The 23,570-nt window shown below is 39.0% G+C and overlaps 1 protein-coding gene across 4 annotated transcripts in view; it reads right to left on the minus strand.

Annotated features, from left to right (window-relative positions):
- XKR6 (XK related 6) overlaps positions 1 to 23,570 on the minus strand; it is a 294,250-nt gene that overhangs the window by 251,470 nt on the left and 19,210 nt on the right. The window lies entirely within an intron of this gene.

The following is a 23,570-nucleotide window of genomic DNA, read 5'->3' on the forward strand; positions in this document are numbered from 1 at the left end:
TTTACCTATCATTATAATACTGCAGAGCTTTTCAACAATAAAACCAGTACACAATTTTTGAGTATTTAAATAGCATATGTTTTCACTAAGGATTTAGAGCAGAAAGAATATAAATGCAAGAGTAATGGCTGCCTAATGAAGTTTCATTTTAATTTCTAAAGTCAATTAATACCATGCCCAAAGGGCATTATAATGTGACCAAAAACCTCCTTTTGTTAAGCATAGGGTCAAATCTATGTTCAAACATATGCTACGTTTTAATGCTTTATTTAGGAATAATTTCCTTCATAAGAGGTTCAATTCCTTTATAAATAGTATCTATCAGATTAGAAACTAGCGATTAACATTGTGGCCTAAGTTAAAAGAAGGAAAACAGGTCACCGTAAAAATCAGTCTTTATAGTTGCAGTTAACATTATCTAAGAGTAAAGAAAAATGCTCAGCAAGGATTCAAGCAAAGAACCAGGTGAATTCACTTCTAAATAAGAAACTATTTAGAACAAGATAACCTGTGACAAACTCTAACTTCATTTTCACCACACCCAGAAACATAAAAGACAGTGACTGCCCTAGCAAAAGTCTACAGCCCAAAGCATGAGAAAGAACTGTCAAACTTCTCACTTAATATATATATTGGTCTTTTGTCTTTTTAGGGCTGCACCTTGAGGCATATGGGGATTCCCAGGCTAGGGGTTGAATCAGAGCTACAGCAGCCAGCATACACCTCAGCAACGCCCATCTGAGCCACATCTGCGACTTACACCACAGCTCATGACATTGTCGGATCCTTAACCCATTGAGCAAGGCCAGGGATCGAACCCATGTCCTCATGGATACTAGCCAGGTTCATTAACTGCCGAGCCTCGATGGGAACTCCTGTATTTATTTTTGATCCTTTCACATATCCGTCCTATATCCTTAATGATCTCAATTAAGTTTGTGAAGGGCATGGACCCTCTAATACATTCTTCTATCACCAGAACTAAGCAAAGACTTTTTTTTTTTTTTTTTTTTGCTTTTTAGGTCTGAACCCATGGCATAATTAGTTCTCAAGCTAGGGGTCAAATCGGAGCTGCAGCTGCCGGCCTACACCACAGCCATAGCAACTCGGGATCTGAGCTGCATCTGCAACCTACACACAACTCACAGCAACACCAGAACCTTAACCCACTGAGCGAGGCCAAGCATCAAACCCACATCCTCATGGATACTAGTTGGATTGTTTCCACTGTGCACAATGGGAACTCCCCTTAAATATACTGATAAAAGGAATTACATAAGAGCAATAAATACAATGTAGCAAAACTGAAGGAAGGTCAGGCCACAGCCTGAATTTACCTATAAGACAACTGTAAGTTCTTTTATTTTTGGCTGGCGCCCATGGCATGTGAAGTCCCCAGGCCAGGGATTAAACACACGCCTTGGCTGCAAACTTCACCATAACTGTGGAAACACTGGATCCCTAACCCGCTGCGCCACACAGGAACTTTATCTAAGTCTTATTTAAGTCTGATAGTTCTAAATACAATGTATGCAAAAAAATTCATGACAAACTAGATTGTTTCCTCATTTCTTTCCTGATGTAAAGTATCAATTTTGTGTTAGATCAACCCTCTCACCTTTTCAGGAGCCTTATTTCAATTACCTTCTTTCCTTCTCTATTGTCACCTTCCTCTTATACAAATACACTCAAGTCTCTCCACTTGAATAAAATTTCTCTGGACCCCACAATCTCTTCCAGCTCACTTCCTTCCCAAGTCTCTTCATATAAAAGTTTGTAAGAAAGCAGTCTGCATTTCTTCACCTCCTACTTGCTCCTTAATTATACATGAACAAAGCAAGTAAAGGAGTAAATTACTGAGCCATAAAACTAAAGATGAAGATAATTTTTGGACAAAATCATTACATAGTCATTTAAATACTTCAAAATTTATAAACTGAGAAACTTACCCAAGTCTCTTTCCACTCTAGATCTTTCCTACCACTCATCATGCATTTTTGCATAGGTCTTGTTCATTGTGTTCCCTCTGTTTAGAATGTTTTTCCATGGCGTTCCCTTTGTGGCTCAGCGGGTTAAGAACCCGAATAGTATCCATGGGGATGCTAGTTTGATCCCTGGCCTCGATCAGTGGGTTAATAAGGATTTGACGTTGCTGCGAGTTGTGGTGTAGACCAGCAGCTGCAGTTCCAGTTCCACACCTAGCCTGGGAACGTCCAGAGGCCACAGTTGCAGCCCTAAAAAGCAAAAAAAAACAAAGAAAAAAAGATGTTCTTCCAAGCTTTCTTGATTTAACTCTCTCATTCAATGCCAAATTCAAATGGTATCTCCTCTCACCCAAAATAAAACTACTCCTTTGACTGCATTCTCATAACACTACTCAAACTTCCCTGCTACCAGGTACAACATCATATTCTATTTTCTTGCCTGCCTGTCTCTTCAGCTGAACTGAATTCTTGAAGACAGAGATTGTCCTAATTGAAATCATGAGTTTCAAAGATCTGTGAACCCCCTAAAAGATATGTGCAAAATTTCACGTATCTTTTGTTTTTGGAGAGAAAAGTCCACAGCAGTTATCAATTTCTCAAAAAGGCATATGACTCCAAAGAATTTAAAAACCACTGCTCCCTAAATCAGCACAATATCTGTCACATAGTGGAGACCATCAAGTGTCTATTAAATTGTCATCAATATACTTGCTAAGTGACTGCACAGTGATGAAATATTTATTTTGAGGGAGAGAAGAAACAAATCTTACTTACAGAATTCTAAACAGGTTGTTCTTGCCCCCTCCAGGAGGCAGAGCTTAATTCCCACACAGTCCTTGAGGGCAGGCCACTTAGTGACTTGCTTCCAAAGAACAGAACGGCAAAAGGGAAAAACAGTTAACTCTCCTATGGAGAAACCTGGCAAATACCCCCTTAATTTAGTGATGAAGGTTAATCTCAACCATGATGTCCTATAGGTATCACCAACCACTTGATACAGTGTGTCAAAGGCATCTCACCCCTTCTTGACAAAAATCTAGTATCCTTTCCCAAAACCCATACCTTCAGTCTAACCATAAAAAAAAAAAAAATCAGGAGTTCCCGTCGTGGCGCAGTGGTTAACGAATCCGACTAGGAACCATGAGGTCGCGGGTTCGGTCCCTGCCCTTGCTCAGTGGGTTAACGATCTGGCGTTGCCGTGAGCTGTGGTGTAGTTGCAGACGCGGCTCAGATCCCGAGTTGCTGTGGCTCTGGCGTAGGCCGGTAGCCACAGCTCCGATTAAACCCCTAGCCTGGGAACCTCCATATGCCGCGGAAGCGGCCCAAGAGATAGCAACAACAACAACAACAAACAACAACAACGAAAGACAAAAGACAAAAAAAAAAAAAAAATCAGATCAACCCAAAGTGAGGAAACATTCCACAAAATGCCTGACAGCACTCCCCAAACAGGGTCATGAAACACAAGAAAACATCAAAACTGTCACAGCCCAAAGGAGACTAAGGAAACGTGATTAGAAAATGCAATTTGGTTTCCTGGTCGGGATCCTGGAACAGAGAGAGGATACAAATGGGAAAACTGGTGAAATCCAAACAAAGCCTGGGGTTTAGTTAACAATAATGTACCAATATTGGTTCCTTAGTTTGGACAAATGTACCATGACAATGTAAACGTGAACAATGGAGGAAACTGGAGGAAACTGGGTGAGGAGCATATGGGAACTCTTTGTGCTATCTTTATAATTTTTCTGTAAACCAAAAATGATTCACAAATAAAGTTCATTCTTTAAGAGTCTACTTTCATCTACAAACTTCTCAGTTTCCAAACTTCAAAGAATATTAGCTAACAGATCAGTTTCCAATCTTCATTAAGTTACATTAGACATGCCATAAAGGGTAAGCCAAAGCAAAATCTGTCAAGTCAATTATAATTATGAAAATTAAAAATTACAATTTAGAAGTTAGTGATTGGCATCTACTTTGTGATAATGAGGCTTCAAATGTGTAATTAGTGACTTTTTAAATCTGAACCATTCAATTCCTTCTATTCAAGCATCATGTGCACAGTGGAGTGGGGACAGACATACCAACAAGCAATAATAAACAGGTACTATGACAGGGGGATACAGGGTGCAATGGGAGCAGAGAGCAGGAGGTTTCTGAGGGAGAGTAAGATGGAAGAGTCAGAAAAAAAAAAAAGTAAAATTTACAATGAGATCTGAAGAATGGGAAGTATGTGCTAAGAGGAGGCAAATTAATATACCAGGCAATGGGCAGAGCCTACACAAAGATCAACAAGTGAGAGAACATGGCCAGTTGTTCAGGATGGCTACATTCTCAAGTGCTAAGCAGGGCACAGCAAGAAATGAGGCAGCCCAATTTTTCAATCTGCTTTCGGGAGATGTACCTCCAAGTTTAGCCCAGAGTTTCTTTAGCTTTCCCAACAAATCTGGAGCTATTAAGAACCTCTGTATTTAGTTTATTATATTGGTCATAAAGACCAACCAACAAAACTGCTCTTATGAAGATAATTTGCCTTCACACCAGAACATTCAACAACAAAAATTTGAACTGTTAAATCATAGGTCTCTGTGCTCAATATACCTACACAATCTTCTCCCCCCCCGCCCCAGTACATTCTAAAAGACAAAGCAGGCAGGTTTATGAAATGCACAGATGGCAAAAAGCAGGCAGACATTGCTAACACAATGTTTTTAAGTTCAACACTTATGTTCAAAAGTATCAATTATAACAATGGGAGAAAAAAATATGTATACATGTATGTGTAACTGGGTCACCATGCTGTACAGTGGGGAAAAAAAAAGAGTGTTGAGGGAAATAACAATAAAAAATAAATTTTAAAAAGTATCAATTATACCAAACATAGAGCTGAACCAGGAGCAAAGGTAGGAAGGGAGGGAGAGAATAATTACCACAACACTAATCCCAGCACACTGTCCGAAAGAAGCCAGAAATATAAAATGAACTACTCAAGCCTGCTCCTCCCGCAACAGAGGCTCCATCTGACAGAACAATGTGGTTAAAAGTATGAGCTGTGAGGCCAAACTACACGGTTTTAAAACCCAGCTCTACGATTTACTAGAGTGTGACACTTTGTCCCTCGGTTTCCTGCCTTGTGAAATGTGGATTATACCAATACCTATCCAATGAATTTAGCCTGATTTTTAAATGAGTTTACACACTATTAACTATTAGTATCAGCTATTATTAACATGCACTATATACTACTTAAGTGTATATTGTCTGTACCCTCACTGAATAGCCGTCCTTTTCTGACCCCCCTCAAGAAAGCATGTCAGAGAGAAATAACCATTATCTTGAACTTGATCTACTCTATATGATTTAAGTAAGTCATTCTCAAAACTTAGTTTATTACTAATAATATGTTCTGTACAAAACACAATAACTACACCTGAGTGTGTTACAGAAATACTGATCTAGACTGTGACACACTGCACCCCTCCACCACCTCTTGCTAACAAAACCCTGATTTTGTTTGGGTATCAGTCGACCATGCCCTTAAAGGGAGACTGGACCCATCTCCGCTCCCTGGACCAGCAGCACTGGCATCACCCGTGAACTTGCAAGAAATGCAAATTCTCAGAACCTAATTCAAACATACCAAATCAAAAATTCTAGGGTTAGGGCCCACCAATCTCTGTTTTAATAAGTTTTCCAGGTCATTCTGGTATACATGAGTTTGAGAATCACTGACCAAGAACTGCTGAGCTCATAGAAGTAATTCTCTAACTCATGTCAGTGATGGATTTAGGAATGGCATGTGACAATTCTGACCTAGGAGGGGCACTTCTGGAAATTTTGCTTAGTCTTAAAAATGAACACAAAGAAGGGAACTTCTCTCTTCTTTAGATATTACTGACTGGAGATTTGATGCTTAGAACTGCTGCGGCCATCTTGTAACTCTGAGAGGGTAAGTCAAGCCAAGAGTCTACCACACTGGTCCCTGATATAATCATGGTGAAAAGAATAACTAATCATGGATCTACTCTTCTATGAGACCTCCTGCTACTGAGATAATATCCTGTTTCATCAACTATAAGACACAGCAATGGTAGACAGCATCATGATTTTATGAATTATCAAGGGAGGGGAATGCTATCAACTATACTGACATGCTACTATTCACCTGTGTCTCAATTTCAAGAATGTTCAGATATGAAGAAAAGGTATATCTTCCTATTGAAAACAGTAAACTGATTATTGTTTAAGCCAGATGAGAACTGCTACTGCTAAAAACATCATAGGAATTCCTGTGTAGCTCAGCAGGTTAAGGATGTGGTGATGTCACTGCAAAGGCTTGGGTCACTGCTGTGGCACAGGTTCAATTGATTCTTTAAAAGGAATCTTTCAATTCTGAGTCTTCACTAGATGCAGAATACAAAAAAGATAGGCCAGAATAATAGTGGGGAATCTTGAAATATAAAGTAGGACCAAGTAAAATATTTAGACTGAGAAAAGAAGTTTAAAGGGCATTGTAACTGTCCTCAAATTTCTGAAAGGCCAGAACATTAAAAAAGGATTAAACTCTATACAGACCCAGATAAAGCTAGGAAAGACAGACTTTTAACCTAAGGAATGAAATTTACCAATGGAAGAGCTGTATTTAAAAATGGTTCATGCATTCCAGCAGAAACATAACAATAACTCCAAAAACTAAAGGTATGATTCCTGTATTGTTGAGAAGGTAGATATGATTACCTCCAAGGACCCTTTCAACTTTAAGATTCTAAAATATTACGACCAGCTTTGAATACAGCAAAGTTAAGATTCATTAGAACATACAATCAAATCAAAACTGTCAGAGAACCTAGGAGAAATTAAATTTGAGAAATCAAGATATCTTTGAGGGTGGAATTCACGACCTTCACAGGGTTGTAAGATGAGGGCAGCAGCTCTAAATTAAGCATTAAGATAACAAGCAACAACATCTAAAGGCTAGAAGAAAGAAGAAGGTCCCTTCTTCATGTTCATTTTTAAAAACAAAGACTTTAAAATACCCACCTACCTCCAATCTAAACTCCTATGGCTGGCACTTAAAGTTCTCCACCATCACGACCTACCTTAATATAGCTTCCACTCTTAAGGAGTCTACTCAAGTGTCCACATCCCAAAGCTCTCCATAACCCTCCCTGATCCCCACCCCAGCCTAAATCCCGTCTAGTAACTTTGTTCATGATGTCCCTACAAATCTAAGGTGTCAATAACTCTTCTGCCCATCTAAAACTTGCACATCTTGAAAAGTGCAACCAAAATACCCAGTCCCATGGTTAGGATGGACTCCTTTATTCTTCTGTTCGTATCTGCCAGCAATCACCATAATACATAACACACATCTCCCTCTATACCAAGACTGCACTTACTCAAAGAGCAAATTTAGCCCCTGACTATTCTTTCTTTCAGATTTTTTTATTTTTCTAATGATAATGTAAACACGTTCATGGACTCCTAGAGTTCTTGAATGTTGGGAGCATTTTAAGCCCTTTAAAAACCTTATTGATTAGTCAAATACTTTAGAAGCTATCATAAGTCTTTCTCAGCCAAGAGCTTAATATTTAATATATTTATATAATGGTGAAATATTAAACTATACCATCGAATACCTGCAATTCAAATTTCTGGTTGACTTAACGAACACCAAAGGAAAATGAAGAACAAAGAGCCTTTGTACAAAGGAACTATACTTGGTTGTCCAGGTCATGGCAAATACATGGAACTGAGTAAATGAAAGAGCAAACGGAAGGTCTACAGAAGGATCAATCTCATCTTCTCTTACTTCACAGAATGTCGTATCTGGAAAGTAACTTGACCCCATTATATTTTATATATAAAAACAGTGACCCAGAAAAATTAAGTGATATGCCCAGGGTTAACAACAAGAACAAAAAAGCTCCTTTTGATCTTCTAAGACAGGAGCCTTATACTCATTTATACTGACACTGTGACTGAAAAATTATAGAACTTACTTTCTTCTCCATAAACTACAAAAAAGAAACTCATTTTTTTTTGTTGGCTTTGACTTATATAAAAGTGTGACTTTAGACTTAGCTAAAAATTTTAAGACATCATTTTTTTTTTAAAAAAAAAAAAAGGTCTATTGATTAACCCAGTAAGGTACTGAACTTCAAAGTTTTAAGATGGTCTGTCTGGCTGAAACTTGGGATCCAGAAAAAGAAGCCTGTAATGAACCACAAACCATTATCCATTTACTTCCATGTCACATCCAATGGTTCCATCCTAGCAGAACCACATAGTACAACAAGCATTTAAGATTCACGGATATTTTTATAGACCTATCAGTTCTCTCGTTCTCATACCAGCTAATCCTTTTGGACCATGGACCTCAAAAAATACCACTTTGGGAAAAAGAAAACACCTTTTCTTTCAAGAGCAATAATTTCACCAAATCTGTTTCTCCTTACATGAAAACAAGGAAAATAGAACTCTTAACTACTATTACAATACCATACCAAAACCAAGTGATCATAACCTAAAATTATTTCCTAATAAAATGAAGGCCATTTAAAATGATCAAAAATCAACAAATAATAAAAAATTGTTAGAAAACATTAAATTATACTCTGTGAGGATGAGTCCTAATAATCATCACTCTTTTAAATATTAACTGCTTTTAAAAATATAGTGGTGTGGGAGTTCCCATCCGTGGCGCAGTGGTTAACGAATCCGACTAGGAACCATGAGGTTGCGGGTTCCATCCCTGCCCTTGCTCAGTGGGTTAAGGATCTGGTGTTGCCATGAGCTGTGGTGTGGGTCGCAGATGCGGCTTGGATCCGGCGTTGCTGTGGCTCTGGCGTAGGCCAGTGTCTACAGCTCTGATTCGACCCCTAGCCTGGGAACCTCCATATGCCATGAGAGCGGCCATAGAAAAGACAAATATATATATATTTGTTCCCGTCGTGGCTCAGCAGAAACAAATCTGACTAGCATCCATGAGGACTCAGGTTCGATCCCTGGAGGGCTGAGGATCTGGAATTGCCATGAGCTATGGTGTAGGTCACAGACGCGGCTCAGATGTGGCGTTGCTGTTTCTGTAGCATAGGCCAGTGGCTACAGCTTGGACCCCTAACCTGGGAACCTCCATATGCTGCAGGTGCAGCCCTAAAAAGACAAAAAATACAAATAAAAAATACAGTGGTATGTAAAGTATAAGCACTGCGCAGCATTTATCACCCAGGATAATATATTACTAAGTCTACTTCCATATGCACTAAATTCTAATAAATAATTTCTGTTGTAGGGGAAATGTGACTGGCACATAGGGGACTTTTGTCCTTTTTCTGTTTCCACTGTCATTTTCTGAGTTCTGACCTAGTATAAATAACTCCAAATCCACCCAAATTGGCACATACCTTATCTTAACTTGGTCGCATAATTAACTACGTCCTGCATCTGCTGGAGATAGACATCCATGATAAAATTCAGTCCCATAATAAAATTTGAGTGCAAAAATTCAAAATCAAACAGTGGGTAACAAAATACATATTGAATTTGGTAGAAACGGATAGACTACAGATGATGGGACAGAACACAGATCCATCTTCTTATCTTCATGGCCTGTCACTCATTTTTTCAGTTTCTGACACCACCACCACTTCTGTAGTACTTATTTTGTGCCTAGGCACTTGAGACACATTAACGCACTTATTCTATGTTACCTCATGTCACAGCTGAGGAACTGAGGCAGACAGTTCAGTAACATGTTCAAGGTACCCACAGTCACAGAGCTAAATGAAGTGTTTAAATGTTACTTTACTTCATTCTAAATCTTCCCTGCTGACTCACGCCCAGTCCTCACTGAAAATGCATGCAAAACAAAAGGATAAACAGACATCAAAAAACCCACCCTTCTTCACCCAGCTACCTTGGTAAGTTACAGACACGTGCTTCTGTATGAAAATGTGGTAACAACTGTCTAGAGAAGTCACTATCTTCTTAGTGCCACCCTTACCATCTTCCCTGTCTCTAACAGGAAGGATGGACGTGACGGGGCCAGCACTACTTACTAAGTTGGCCTATTCACAGCCAGAAAGCCAACTGTCCCGCAGGCTTCTGCTTCAATTCAGATACAGTAGTGAGGTTTGAAAGTGCCTCAAGCAGAGCCAACAGTTCTCTGATCCTTTACAATCTCAAACTCTGCAATTGTGTGTCATAGCAGCCATGCTAGAATGAGGTCAATTACTCTAGGCACGCACTAGACTTTTCCCTTTTCTCCACCCCTGGTGTTCAGGTTCTTTTCCCAGCACTTATTCAGAGCTGTCGTTAGCCTTTTCCCCTTGGTTTTACTGCTCCTACATTTATGTTATCCTAAGTCTTCTCCTCTATTCATTCCTATAGGGAAAATGAAAGAATTGAGAGGAAAAGTAAAAATAATAAAATGAAATGAAAATTCAAGAGATTCTTGTTTTAAGTCATTGTTTTAACAGACATATGGCTTTGTTCTTTTCAAATAAACCAAGCATTAAAGCTCAAGGAATATATGGTCCAAGTACAGTTAATAAATATACACATATATGCCATAATAGTCAGGGTCTTCCACTATTAGGATGGTCTCCCTTTTCTTCTATCCACTAATTTCTAATTACAAGATTCTTCCCTAAACACATAACCAACTATTTCCCAAAATCCACCTGTCAGATATAAAATATGAGAAAGAACGTCAGCCTTGAACACCTGAGTCCTGGCTCCTAGAACACCACCATCATTTACCTACAAAGCATTTTTTTCCTTTTTGGCTGTACCCATGGCATGCGGAAGTTCTGGGGCCAGGGATCGAACCTAACCCATAGCAATGACAATGCCAGATCCTTAACCTAGTGTGCCACCAGGGGAACTCCATAATGAAGCATTTTAATGTCATTCAGGTTATGCTTACCACTCTAATGAGGGATTCAAAGGAGATAATACCGTGTTGTTAAGTACACCAAAGAACTAGCGGTGCCAAAAGGGTTGAAGGTCGCTCAGCATTTGGTTGTAATTTTGTTGTGTTTATGAGAGAAGTTGAGCTCCAGTCCTTCTATTCTGCCATCTTAACCCGTCTCACCTCCAAAAGGGTTAAGATGTAACTTCAGTCCAAGAAAATCCCCTGCATCCAAGCTTTCCCTTGGTAATTATGATTTTAAGCTGAGAAGTGCAGATCCACTAACTCCTATGCTTTTGTGGAAAATTTTAACTACATTATGTTTCAAGTTGAAGCCTGCACAAGCAAAGTGAGGGGCCATGAGGTACATTTGGAAAAAAAACATGTGATCTACAGTCACAGCAGCCTCAGGTTCACTTAATAGCAACTTATTACCAACTGTTTTCTGTTTTTTACCCACCTCAAGTCTCCAGAATAAATGCAATGCGTTAACTCCTAGGTCATACTCCTGAAAAATTCATAATGAATTCCAATCCAGTATCAAAATGACTGATCATGGACAAAAGCAGCCAAAGAACAGCAGAAAAATGCTACATATTCTTGCATCCAAGGACCTCAAACTTTTCTCTAAATGGTCCTTTTTAGTTTATGTATAATGCTAGAATTTATCTCTTTCTGAATATACTTTACGTTATACTGTTTCATGTTATATAAGAGGGCACTAAGGTCTTAAAAAGCCTCATGCGGTGGTCATTGTCTAACACTTTTTCAAATGACACTAGCTTTCCATCTTTGCGAACTGATTATAAATACATACTATCCATCAACTAAAAAAAGACCATTTTAGCTATATCTCAGTTTTGCCAGTAAACGCACAACTATAAAACTATAAATCAAATCATATTTACCACTGCCTTAGGTTAGTTCAAAGGTGTATTTACATGGGGGTGGGGGAGGAGGAAATCCCTTAATATGGCCTTAAGATATAAAGACCACAAAGCGTCAAACCTTACTAAAATCTTATATTTAGTATTTAATATTTATTTAATCTAATATTTAATATGAAAAAACATTAACACTACTACTACTCAGGCAATAGCAATACTGAAACTGTGGTGATTGCCAGGGAGATAAAGGAAGAGGGTCTGACAAGCATCAAGGCAACTCTTACCTACCAAATGTGTAGAGATTGTAGAATAAAACAATTTCTGTGGGTGATGTCAGCAAAATAGCAAAGTAGGCAACTCCAAGGTGACAACCCCCACCCCTCCACCACACCATAATATCAAAAAAAAAAAAAAAAAAAAGCACCAACTGTCAGAACCAACTTTGTCAGAACTCTAGAAAACAAAGTCTTACAGTAACCAAGTGAACAGTGACTCAAGGAAAAGTCAACCTTAAATGGTAGGAAAGCTTTGGGGCATTTTTACTTGTCCTTACCCAACTCCATCTCTAGAAACATAGCCTAAGTTCACAGAACAGGACCCTGCTCCCCAGTTCCAGAAAAAGTACAGTTAACCTTGTTTGCAAATTATCATGTAATTCTGTTCTAACCTGTCTGGGGCTACCTGAAGGACTGACACAAGGTACAGTCCATTTCTTGTAACTCAGATCCAACCAGGCTGGACAAATAACTGACATTGCTCATTTATAAACTGTGTAAGGTGAAGAAACAACCTGCAGACACCCAAGGTAAAAGATTACAGTTGAGACATACAACATCCTACCTAAGTTCTAGGAGGAAAAGTAAAAAAAAAAGAGAGTTTCTCTAGGAAATCAGAGAAGTCAGAAGCCCTCAAGTGTATATGGAAGAATCTGGAAAGCCACATGAATGCCCGGGACAGAATGCATGCTCATAGAAAACCTTAAGCTTCGCCTTGGGCTGGCTGAATGCTAGGCTAGTTGCAAGTCTGGCTAACTTTTGAAAACAGCCACCCAGTACAGAGCCAACCTGCAAAGACTAGAAGAGGTACGTTTGTTAGCACCTAGGAATTGAGGAAATTTCTGTGAAAACAGTAGCTGAACACAAGCTAAGAAACAGAGGTTTTAATGGCCACATATGAAAAGAAATATAGTCACTGCAAAAATAGTTGAGAAAAGGCACTAAGTGGATTGTCGATACTGCCTTTGACAATCAAAAACCCAGCAAATCTCAAGGAAAGGGGAGAATCTGACTTCCAGAGATATAACATTATAATATTTATATGTCTAGTTTTCACACAAAAAATACAATGCATAAAGAGAAACAAGAAAGTATGGTCCACTAGAAATTATCATGCTAAGTGAAGTCAGTCAGACAATGAGACACCATCAAATGCTATCACTGACATGTGGAATCCAAAAAAAAGACACAATGAACTTCTTGGCAGAACAGACACTAACTCACAGACTTTGAAAAACTTACAGTTTCCAAATGAGACAGGTTGAAGGGTGGGGAGATGCACTGAGGGTTTGGGATGGAAATGCTATAAAATTTGGTTGTGATGATTGTTGTACACCTATAAATGTAATAAAATTCCTTAAGTAATAAAAAAATAAAAAATAAAAAAAAGTATGGTCCATTCAAAAAAATAAATAAAAATAAAATAGGAGTTCCCATCTTGGCACAGCAGAATCAAATCTGATTGGGAGCCATGAGGTTGCAGGTTCAATCCCTGGCCTTGCTCAATGGGTTAAGGATCCAGCACTGCCGTGAGCTGTGGTGTAGGTTGCAGGCACAGCTTGGATCTGGTGTTGCTGTGGCTCCAGTGTAGGCAGGCAGCAACAGCTCTGATTAGACCGCTAGCCTGGGAACCTCCATATGTGGCGGGTGTGGCCCTTAAAAGACAAAAGACAAATTAATTAATTAATTAATTGAACAAAAAAGTCCCTGAAGAGGCCTAACAGTGGAATTACTGCACAAAGACTTTAAAACAACTGTCTTAAATGTGCTAACAGGGCTAAAGGAAAATATAGATTCAAAGCAATTCCTACCAAAACTCCAATGGCTTTTCTTTAAGAAATGGAAAAGCTTATCCTTCAATTCATATGAATTTCGAGGGACCCTGAACAGCCAAACGACACTGAAAAAGCAAAAAAAAAAAAATTCAGGACTCTCACTTGCCAATTTCAAAACTTACTACAAACTATAACACTCAAATCATTATGACAGAGACATAAGGTCAGATTAATATAGACCAATGGGATAGAATTCAGAGTCTGGAAATCCATACGTCCATGACCAACTGATTTTCAACAAGTATGCCAAGTCCATTCAACATGGAAAGAAAAGTCTCCTCAACAAACAGTGCCAGGACTAGTGGATTTCCATATGCAAAATAATGACACTGGGTTCTACATCACACATTATACAAAAAGTGAACTCAACACAACATTGAAAATCAACTATACTTTTGGACTTCCCTTGTGGTTCACAGTAAATCAACTATACTTTAATTAAAAAATTTTAGAAGGAAACTCAAAATGGATCAATGATCTAAATATAAGAGCTAAGACCATAAAACTCTTAGAAGAAAACACAGGGATAAATCTTCCTGATCCTGGATCTGGTAATGGAGTCTTAGGACACAAAAAAACACAAGCAACAAAAGATAAACTAGATTAAATTGGACTTGAAATTAAAAACCTTTGTGCATCAAAGACTATAATTAGGAAAATGAAAGGACAACCTATAAAATAGAATAAAATGCTTGCAACCCATTTATCATTAAGGGTTTAATATCCAGATCTAAACAACAAATAAAGAAAGCAAGCCAATTAAATAGATGAAGGACTTGAATAGACATTTCCCCAAAGAAGATACACAAATGGCCAACAGGCATGTTCAATATCATCAATTTTTAGGGAAATGTAAATCAAAACCACACCTACCGAGATGACTATGATGAAAAGCAAAGTAACAAGTGCTGGTGAAGTTCTGGACAATTTGGAACACGTGTACATCAGCTATGGCGAAAATAGTTTGGTGGTTACCCAACAGGTTAAAACACAGAATTACCACATGACCCTGCAATTCCACACCTAAGTATATACCCAAAAGTAAGAGCAGGGATTCCAACAGATATTTGTACACCAGTGTTCACAGCAGCATCACTCACAAATGCCAAATGGTGGAAACAATGGAAATGCCCATCAACTGATGAACAGATAAACAAAATGTGGTATATATCAGTACAATGGAATATTTTTCTGCTTTAAAAAGCAATGAAATTCTGAAACATGCTACAAGACAGATGAACCTCAAAAACATGCTAAGTGAACTAATAAGCCAGACACAAAAGGCCAAATCTATGGTCACTTATATGAGGTATCTAAAATAGGCAAAAGCTTAAGAACAGAAAATAACAAGGGGCTTGGAGAGGAAGTAATGGGGGGTTACTGTTGAATAGGTATAGTTTCTGTTTCAGATGATGAAAAAGTTATGGAAACAGATGGTGGTGATCATGACAGAACATTCTGAATGTACTTAAGCCACCAAACTGCACACTTTAAAAATGGTTAAAATGGTAAATTTTGTTATGCATATTCTACCACAATGATAAAAACCTTAAATAGCTAAAATGGTATATTTTACATTAAATATTTTACCACTATAATTTTTTTAATATAAAACAAAGGGGAAGAAAGAAAGCAAAGTCTATATGATGTGTGTCACAGATATGTATAATAAAATTCCTCCTGTACAGGAGTTCCAGCTGTGGCGCAGCAGAAATGAAGTGAACTAGTATCCATGAAGATGCGCGTTCAATTCACGGCTTCACTTGGTGGGTCGGGGATCCAGTGTTGTTGTGAGCTGTGGCGTAAATCGCAGCCATGGCTCAGATCCCACGCTGCTGTGGCTGTGGCATAGGCTGGCAGCTGTAGCTGATCTGACCCCTAGCCTGGGAACTTCTATATGTTATGGGAACAGCCCTAAAAAGTGAAGAAAAATTTTTTCCTGTATAGACATAAAAATGAAGTCTGCAACTTCTAGCTGGATCTGATATGAGCTCTGGATAGTGACTTAGTACCCCAGGGTAGCCTTAAACAAGCTCCTTATTATTACCTAGTGCCTTACACTGAACAAAAAATAAATTACAGTGCTAACTTGATACCCTATGCAGTTCCTCAAAATGTTAACCACAGAATTATCACAGGATCCGCAAGTCCACTTCCATGTATATATCTAACAGAAAAACATAGCCCACACAAAAACTTGTACACGAATTTTAGGAGCACTATTCATTAACAGCCAAGTAGTGAAACGACCCAAATTTCTATCAACTAATGACATGGATAAACAAAATGGAGTATATCTATACAATTGGATTATTCAGCCATAAAAAGGAATGAGCACTGATACAGGCTACATCATGGATGAACCCTGAGACATTTTGTAAATGTTAAAGAAACCACTCAGAAAAAAACTACATCTTATATGATTTCATTTATATGAAATGTCCAGAAGAGGCAACAACTCTAGAGAGACAGATAGTAGGTTAGCAGTTCCCAGGGGTTGTAGGAAAGGGAGAATCAGTGTAGAAAGGGTATAGGATTTCTTTACAAAGGGATGAAAATGTTCTAAAATTAGATGTAGTGATGGTTGTACAACTCTGTGAATATACTAAAAACATAAAATCATACACTTTAAATGGGTAAATTTTATGATATGTCAATTATATCTTACGCTGCTAAAACTAATTACCGCCCTTTCACATTCTGATCATCATTTCAAGGGCTAAAGCAAAATCTCAGAGGGGAAAAACAACAGCATCTGAACATACAATACACTCAACTCTCATTTATTTTTTAACTCTTAGCAATGTTGGAAGATATTCCTAGATTTGAATAATTTAAATAGTATTCTAGTCTACCACCCTTCACAAAGCCTACTCCAACTTAGTTAAATGAGCAACCCTGATTTCTTGACTCTTATTAACTTAGAATTTAAAAAAAAAAAATTTATCCTCTTTACACACACTGTTCCTTGAGTTCCTGAAGTCTACTTTATAATAAGGGTCACATACTTTTGTCAGGTGAGGGGACAGGATGGCATAAGGAAGAAAGGATCTGCTAGAGTATGGGCCGCCAAAGAAATCAACTACACAGGGTGCACCTCAGAACAACAAATGCCATTAAGAATTCTCTTGGTGCTAGAATTAAGGACATGTGTACATGCACACACACACACGTACATACACAAAACCTATTCAAAAAATGTCTTTGTGTATGTAGAGGAAAAAAACAGCCCAGAACTTATTGACTGTTTCATCACTAATTTCTGGAGATTAAGGGCTGCAGCCTTCAAAATACCATTCCTTCACTAAGGTACATACTTCATTTAGGTCAGTTTACCCATCTTCCGGAGGGTTTTCCCTCACATTTTGCATCTGCGCAAGTACATTTTCTCAACAATAACTTCTCATGGAAATCACACTTTTCTCATAGTGGCATTGATCCCCCCTGTTCTGAGTGCTTTCACACTGTCATGCCTCATACCCCCAACAAAAAAAAAAAAAAAATGAGTTTGGTTTATTGCAGCAGGGGATGATTAATGTAGAAAGGGGTTTTTCCTTTTTTTGGAACCACAGACAGTTATGGCTGTCTCCAGATAGGTTTGCCTACTCAGCAAGAGCAAAAACCAGAAAGCATACAGGCCCCAAAGAAAATATCAAGAATAAAACACTACAGAAGATTTATGGGGAAAAACACTTTAACAAGCAAAACCAGAGAAGTCTTACAAGTCTTCACAACAGACATATATTTAATTAATTATACAAGTCATGTATTCAATTAATCATATAAACTTTCTTATCTTCTATTTAAGTCATTAACTTATCTATAATTCCCATCTCCCTCATTCTGGGACCAAAAGGTATGATTTTAAAATATAAAAATATTTCCAGAGAACAGAAGTATGTTTTCAAAAGATGGCACAACATTGTGAGAATGTGATTCTGGAGCTGGACTAGTTATATTGGAACCTGTTACTAAGCCATCTGATGCTGGGCAACTTACTTCTCTGTACTTTTGCTTTCATGTCTGGACAATGGGGACAGCCGTACTTACCTCACAGGGGTGCTGTGAGGACTCAGTAAGAGGTACATGGAGCACTTAATGCCCAACCCCTGGGAGACCCTCAGTATCAGTCAGTCGTTGTGTTGGCTGTTATTCTAAATATGAGTAAGTTCCTGGACAATGACCCTTCCTGGACATTTGCCTGTTGAACCAGAACTTTCCTTTATTCAGCCCACACCCACCAGTCCCTTCTGCTTCCAGAGAACCAATGTGGTTGCTCTTATCAGCAGTGATCAATGTGGTTATGACATAGCCAGAGTCTACCTGAAGAAGTCTGTTCAAGTATCACTCTGATATTTAGTTAATTGATGGGACAGAGAAAAAAACTGGGGGAGGAGGCAGGGAATGACTGTGGCACCTTCTGGCTGATGGTGATTTGGGATGAAGGGACACATTCTTTGTACACACATCAGCATTTCTGCCTGACTTGCTTATAATTTTTTTGTTGTTGTTTAAAAAATGCTAACTTCCCCAACAAGGGCCTACAGTATATAGCGCAGGGACCTATATGTTTGTGCATATGTGTGTGTGTGTGTGTGTATATATATATATATATGTATGTATATACATATGTATATAGCTGAATCATTATGCTGTACACCTGAAACTAAAATGACATTGCAAATCAACTACAATTCTTTTAAATGCTAAGTTTCAATAAATACTATAAAAAACATTTGCTTTCAAATTAAAACAACTATTTACCAGGTACAATTCAAAACATTTCTATAAATTCTATCCTACATGTAGTTCTTCCTAAAGATCTAAGAGAACAAAATAATTACAGCTGTCAATTATCTCCTCCCAGTGAATGAAAAACGAAGAGGGGATCTGAAATTGCATTCGGAACACATGCAGAGATTCCAGACACTTCCTCTCTACGAGGAAGCCACTCCTCTCTCTACCAGATGGCAAGTGACACTCCAACAAAACCCACATATTTAAAACAAGTGTAGAAATGTTTATTGTACATTCCTTTCCAAAGCAGCTGCTCAAGAGACTGTACTTGTACAGCAATAAGGAAATCAAAAGTGTATGTCCAACTAATGAAATCTTTTACAAGCGGAGCACTGCACGGACTCCAACACTGGTAGCTGCCAGCTGCTGCCTAAATACTATTTTCCAACATCTTCTGAAGGCTAGTAGTTACTCAAATAGATTTTTAAAAGAAAACGAATGCAAAATATTGTAATTATTAGAAGATTATTATAATTAGACATTCTGTTCTTTCCTTTGATTCAAAGAACAAAGTGGTTGTGACTGTAGCAAAGAACACACATGCCTTCCTTTGGTGGCTCATTAATCCTTTGAGAGGTTACACTGATTTAGTTGTTGAGACCCTGTCCTGAGCACTCCTCCAGATCGAGCTCTCACCTGAGGTCTCCTGTCTAGTCCTACAGCTCTCTTCAGTAACTCACCCCTCAAATATTCAGGAAAGCAAGAGAGGAAGGACAACCAAAGGATCTTTTCACTTTCTCAAATGCCCCAGAGCCACGTTCTGGATAGGAGAATATCTAACCAAAGTTCCAAGGTAATTTAGAATGATGAGGGCCTCCCACCCCCTTTTTAAAACAGGTGAGTGAAAATTTATTTTACAAAAAAATATAGGAGGGAAAAAAGGAAATAGAAAGAATCTGCAAGATCTATTCCTCAGATCACTCTGTAGTAGTCCTAAAAAAAAAGAAAAAAAAAGTTTTTATTCTGATTTTCTATTTGAAGATAATTATTTTACTGTGAAAGCAATTTATGATTTTTAAACACTGTTCACTATGCTTCTCCTTCCAGACCAAAGTCACCTCAACTTCATCACTAGACCTCCCAAGGTCTGTCAACAGTACCAATGATGCTACTAAGCATTTTGCATCATCTTTTTTGACTGTACGAATAGCGAATGCAAGTATAAAAATACAGGTCTGCAATTTTATCCTTCTCAAAGAATTAGAGGAATGCTGATTTACATTTAAAGCCTGAGAAATTAATACTAATTTCTAACCTGAGTGAGACTGCCTTACACACTACGCTGTGAATATAAAACGATCTTGTAAAATACATTTTATAAGGTTCCCAACTTGTGTGCCAAGAGTTTCCACACTGACATTATTATCAGAGCCCTACACAATTAGCATCTTTTTTTTTTTTTTGTCTTTTTGTCTTTTTAAGGCCGCACACGCGGCATATGGAGGTTCCCAGGCTAGGGGTCTAATAGGAGCTTTTGCGGCCAGCCTGTGCCAGAGCCACAGCAACGTCAGATCCAAGCCGCATCTGCGACCTACACCACAGCTCATGGCAATGCCGGATTCTTAACCTAATGAGCGAGGCCAGGGATCGAACCCACAACCTCATGGTTCCTAGTTGGATTCGTTTCTGCTGCGCCACAACGGGAACTCCCTACAATTAGCATCTTTAAAGCACTTTTACAAGTTACCTGATTTCAAAAAAATTGAAGAGTCTAACAATTGAAATAAAACTGGGAAATAATCTAGTCCAGTTGACCAACACATGCCTATATCTTGTTCTGTCACTTATCATCATTTTAAGACTGGTAAAAAGAGCACTATCATTTCCATTTTTTTTTAATTTATTTTACTTATTTATTTATTTATTTATTTTTCTCTTTTTGCTATTTCTTGGGCCGCTCCCACGGCATATGGAGATTCCCAGGCTAGGGGTCCAATCGGAGCTGTAGCCACCGGCCTACACCAGAGCCACAGCAACACAGGATCCGAGCCGCGTCTGCAACCTACACCACAGCTCACGGCAACGCCGGATCGTTAACCCACTGAGCAAGGGCAGGGACCGAACCCGCAACCTCATGGTTCCTAGTCAGATTCGTTAACCACTGCACCACGACGGGAACTCCTATCATTTCCATTTTACAGAGAATCGGAAACTGAGGGTGAGCTGAGTAAATGGTCTAAAATAACAGATAAGCAAGAATTACACATATTTACTATGTCAAAAATAAATTTCCCCAAAAGAAAACTTAAGCACATCGTTGACGCTTCAAAAGGAAAAAAGTGATTTCAAATATACTGGTAAACTTGTGTTTTACTATAATGTCCCTTTACTTATGAGGTAAATGTATATATATTTTTTTAAATTATGGCAAACCAAACTTTCTATCAAAATGTTTTCTAAAACATCAAGATACTGCCCCCACAGTTCTCCCTGCAACCCCAAAATCCAAGGACTATTAAAAATCTGGATGAGAAGACAAATGAGGTCCACTCCAAGACCCACAGCGTACTGTGGCACCCAGAGCACTGTATCCACTAGGACTAAGACCTTCAGCAATCAGTGCATCTTAATAAAGCATGAAGATATTTCTTAAAGAAAACCCCACAAGGCCTCTAAATCAGAGTGAGAGACCTCCTCTGGCCATTTTCCTGGTTACTATTTTTAGGCAGTTCAACACTGGGCAAAGTCTGGCACCACTGGCAGCAAGATGTTACTGCTGGCAGCACAATGGACTCCAGCTGCTCCAGTGACAGCCACTTTCGGCACAGCCAAGACTGAGACAAGACGGCAAAAAGGCGAGGGCAAAGCATGCCAGACACTATGCCAATGTTGGCTCATCCCAACCTCAAATCACCCTACTAGGAGGCAGAGTGCTCACTCCCCTGAGGGGCAAACCAAGGCGCTGAGAACTCAGCAATCCTTCCTAAGCCTAAGCCTATGGCACTATGGAAACTCAGTAAAATGCATTATCTGCAGGGATAAGGAAGCCCCACCATATCTCCCACTTATTACGTCGTGAAGTTAGGTGGAACAGGTTGCACATCATCACACATACAAGTCCAGCTACAAAGATCCTTGCTTATCCTATGCAAAGCTGTCATTAACCTTCATTATAGCATATTTTTCACATAACTTTCTTGTTTGAAGGGTTACTATACCCAGTCAAACTGCCTTCATTTTTAGTCAGACTGACATTGGGTCAACCACAAAAGAGAATTTCAAAACCTGCAATGCTAAGGATAAAAATCATGACTGTTACATGATTTGAATTGTGTCTCCCTAAATGAAACAGAAGTGCTACCCCCTAGTATCTCAGAATGTGACCTTATATGGAAATAGGGTAACTGCAGAGGTAATAAGTGAAGGTGGAGTCTTCGCAGAGCAGGCTGGGCCTTAGTCCAAGAGAACTGGTGTCCTTATAAGAAAAGGAAATTTAGACACAGACACAGAGAGAGGAACGCCATGTGACAACGGAGGCAGATAATAAAGTTGTGCAGCTGCAAGCCAAGGAACGGCATGGACTGATGGCCACCACCAGGAGCTAGGAAGGGGCAAAGAAGGACTCTAGCCAAGATCTCAGAGGGATCAATGGGCCTTTGGCACCTTGGCTTCAGATCTCTCCAGAACTGTGAGAATAAATTTCTGTTGTTTTAAGCCACCCTGTTTGTGATACTTTGTCACAGCAATCTTAGGAGGAAACTAATACACTCCAAGGTACCACTCAACCAAGGTCTCTCTGACATAGAAAGCCTAGTCTGAGGTCCTTCTTAAGTGTAAGCTACACAGAACTGATCCTACCATGTTTGCCTTTTTTTTTTTTTTTTTTTGCTTTTTAGGCCGCACCCACAGCATATGGAAGTTCCTAGGTTAGGGGTAGAATTGGAGCTGTAGCCGCTGGCCTATACCCACAGCCCCAGCAAAGCCAGATCCAAGTCGTGTCTGCAACCTACACCACAACTCGCAGCAACATCAGATCCTTAACCCACTGAGCAAGGCCAGGGATCAAACCTGCGTCCCCATGGATACTTACTGGTCAGATTTGTTTCCAATGAGCCACAACAGGAACTCCCATACTTGGTTTTATAACAGAGGCAAGAGCTAACTAAAGCTGAGGGCAGGGAACTGAGCCATAGAGGCCAGGTGGGAGACAAGTCTTCCAACCAACAGGTGGAAGCAGCAGGAAACCATCCTAAGGAGAGAGAAGTTATCTCAATAAACACCATTACTGGCAAAATTACCAAAAACAGACCACAGATACGTATTCCAGTGAAATCAGTAATTTCTATGCTCAACAATGAATTAGCCTACTCTAACAGAGTCTTTCAAGAGTTTATCAGCTCTGGGATCAACCTGCAGCAACCTCAAGAATTAATAGTAATAACCCAAAAGTGTGAAGTTTGGAGTGTATTGTATGAACAAAGAGGGACCGATGAAGGTCTCTGATCTGGTGGTAGGTTCTGAGAACTAAGATATCTGTCACTGCTATTTGGAAAGGGTGTAAGATGGCTGGTTAACATCTTTCACTGCTAAGGAAATTTTAAAGAACTGCTTCATAGTTAAACCATTTATACTCAGTATTTTTCTTATCAACTAAAGGGTGGTGAGCTCTTTATCTGTGAACAGTTTATACATGCATGATAATATTTCATAATCACATTTATCTTTAAAAAATTCATATAAACATTTGAGATTTGGAGTTCCCGTCGTGGCGCAGTGGTTAACGAATCTGACTAGGAACGATGAGGTTGCAGGTTCGATCCCTGGCCTCGCTCAGTGGGTTAAGGATCTGGCATTGCCGTGAGCTGTGGTGTGGGTCGCAGACATGGCTCAGATCCCCCATTGCTGTGGCTCTGGCATAGGCCGGTGGCTACAGC

This window comes from Sus scrofa, chromosome 14, assembly GCF_054392235.1.
Source record: "Sus scrofa isolate SSC_HxYL_T2T_F1_AM1 chromosome 14, Sscrofa_HxYL_maternal_Yorkshire_Landrace_v2.0, whole genome shotgun sequence".
Taxonomy (NCBI): Eukaryota; Metazoa; Chordata; class Mammalia; order Artiodactyla; family Suidae; genus Sus; species Sus scrofa.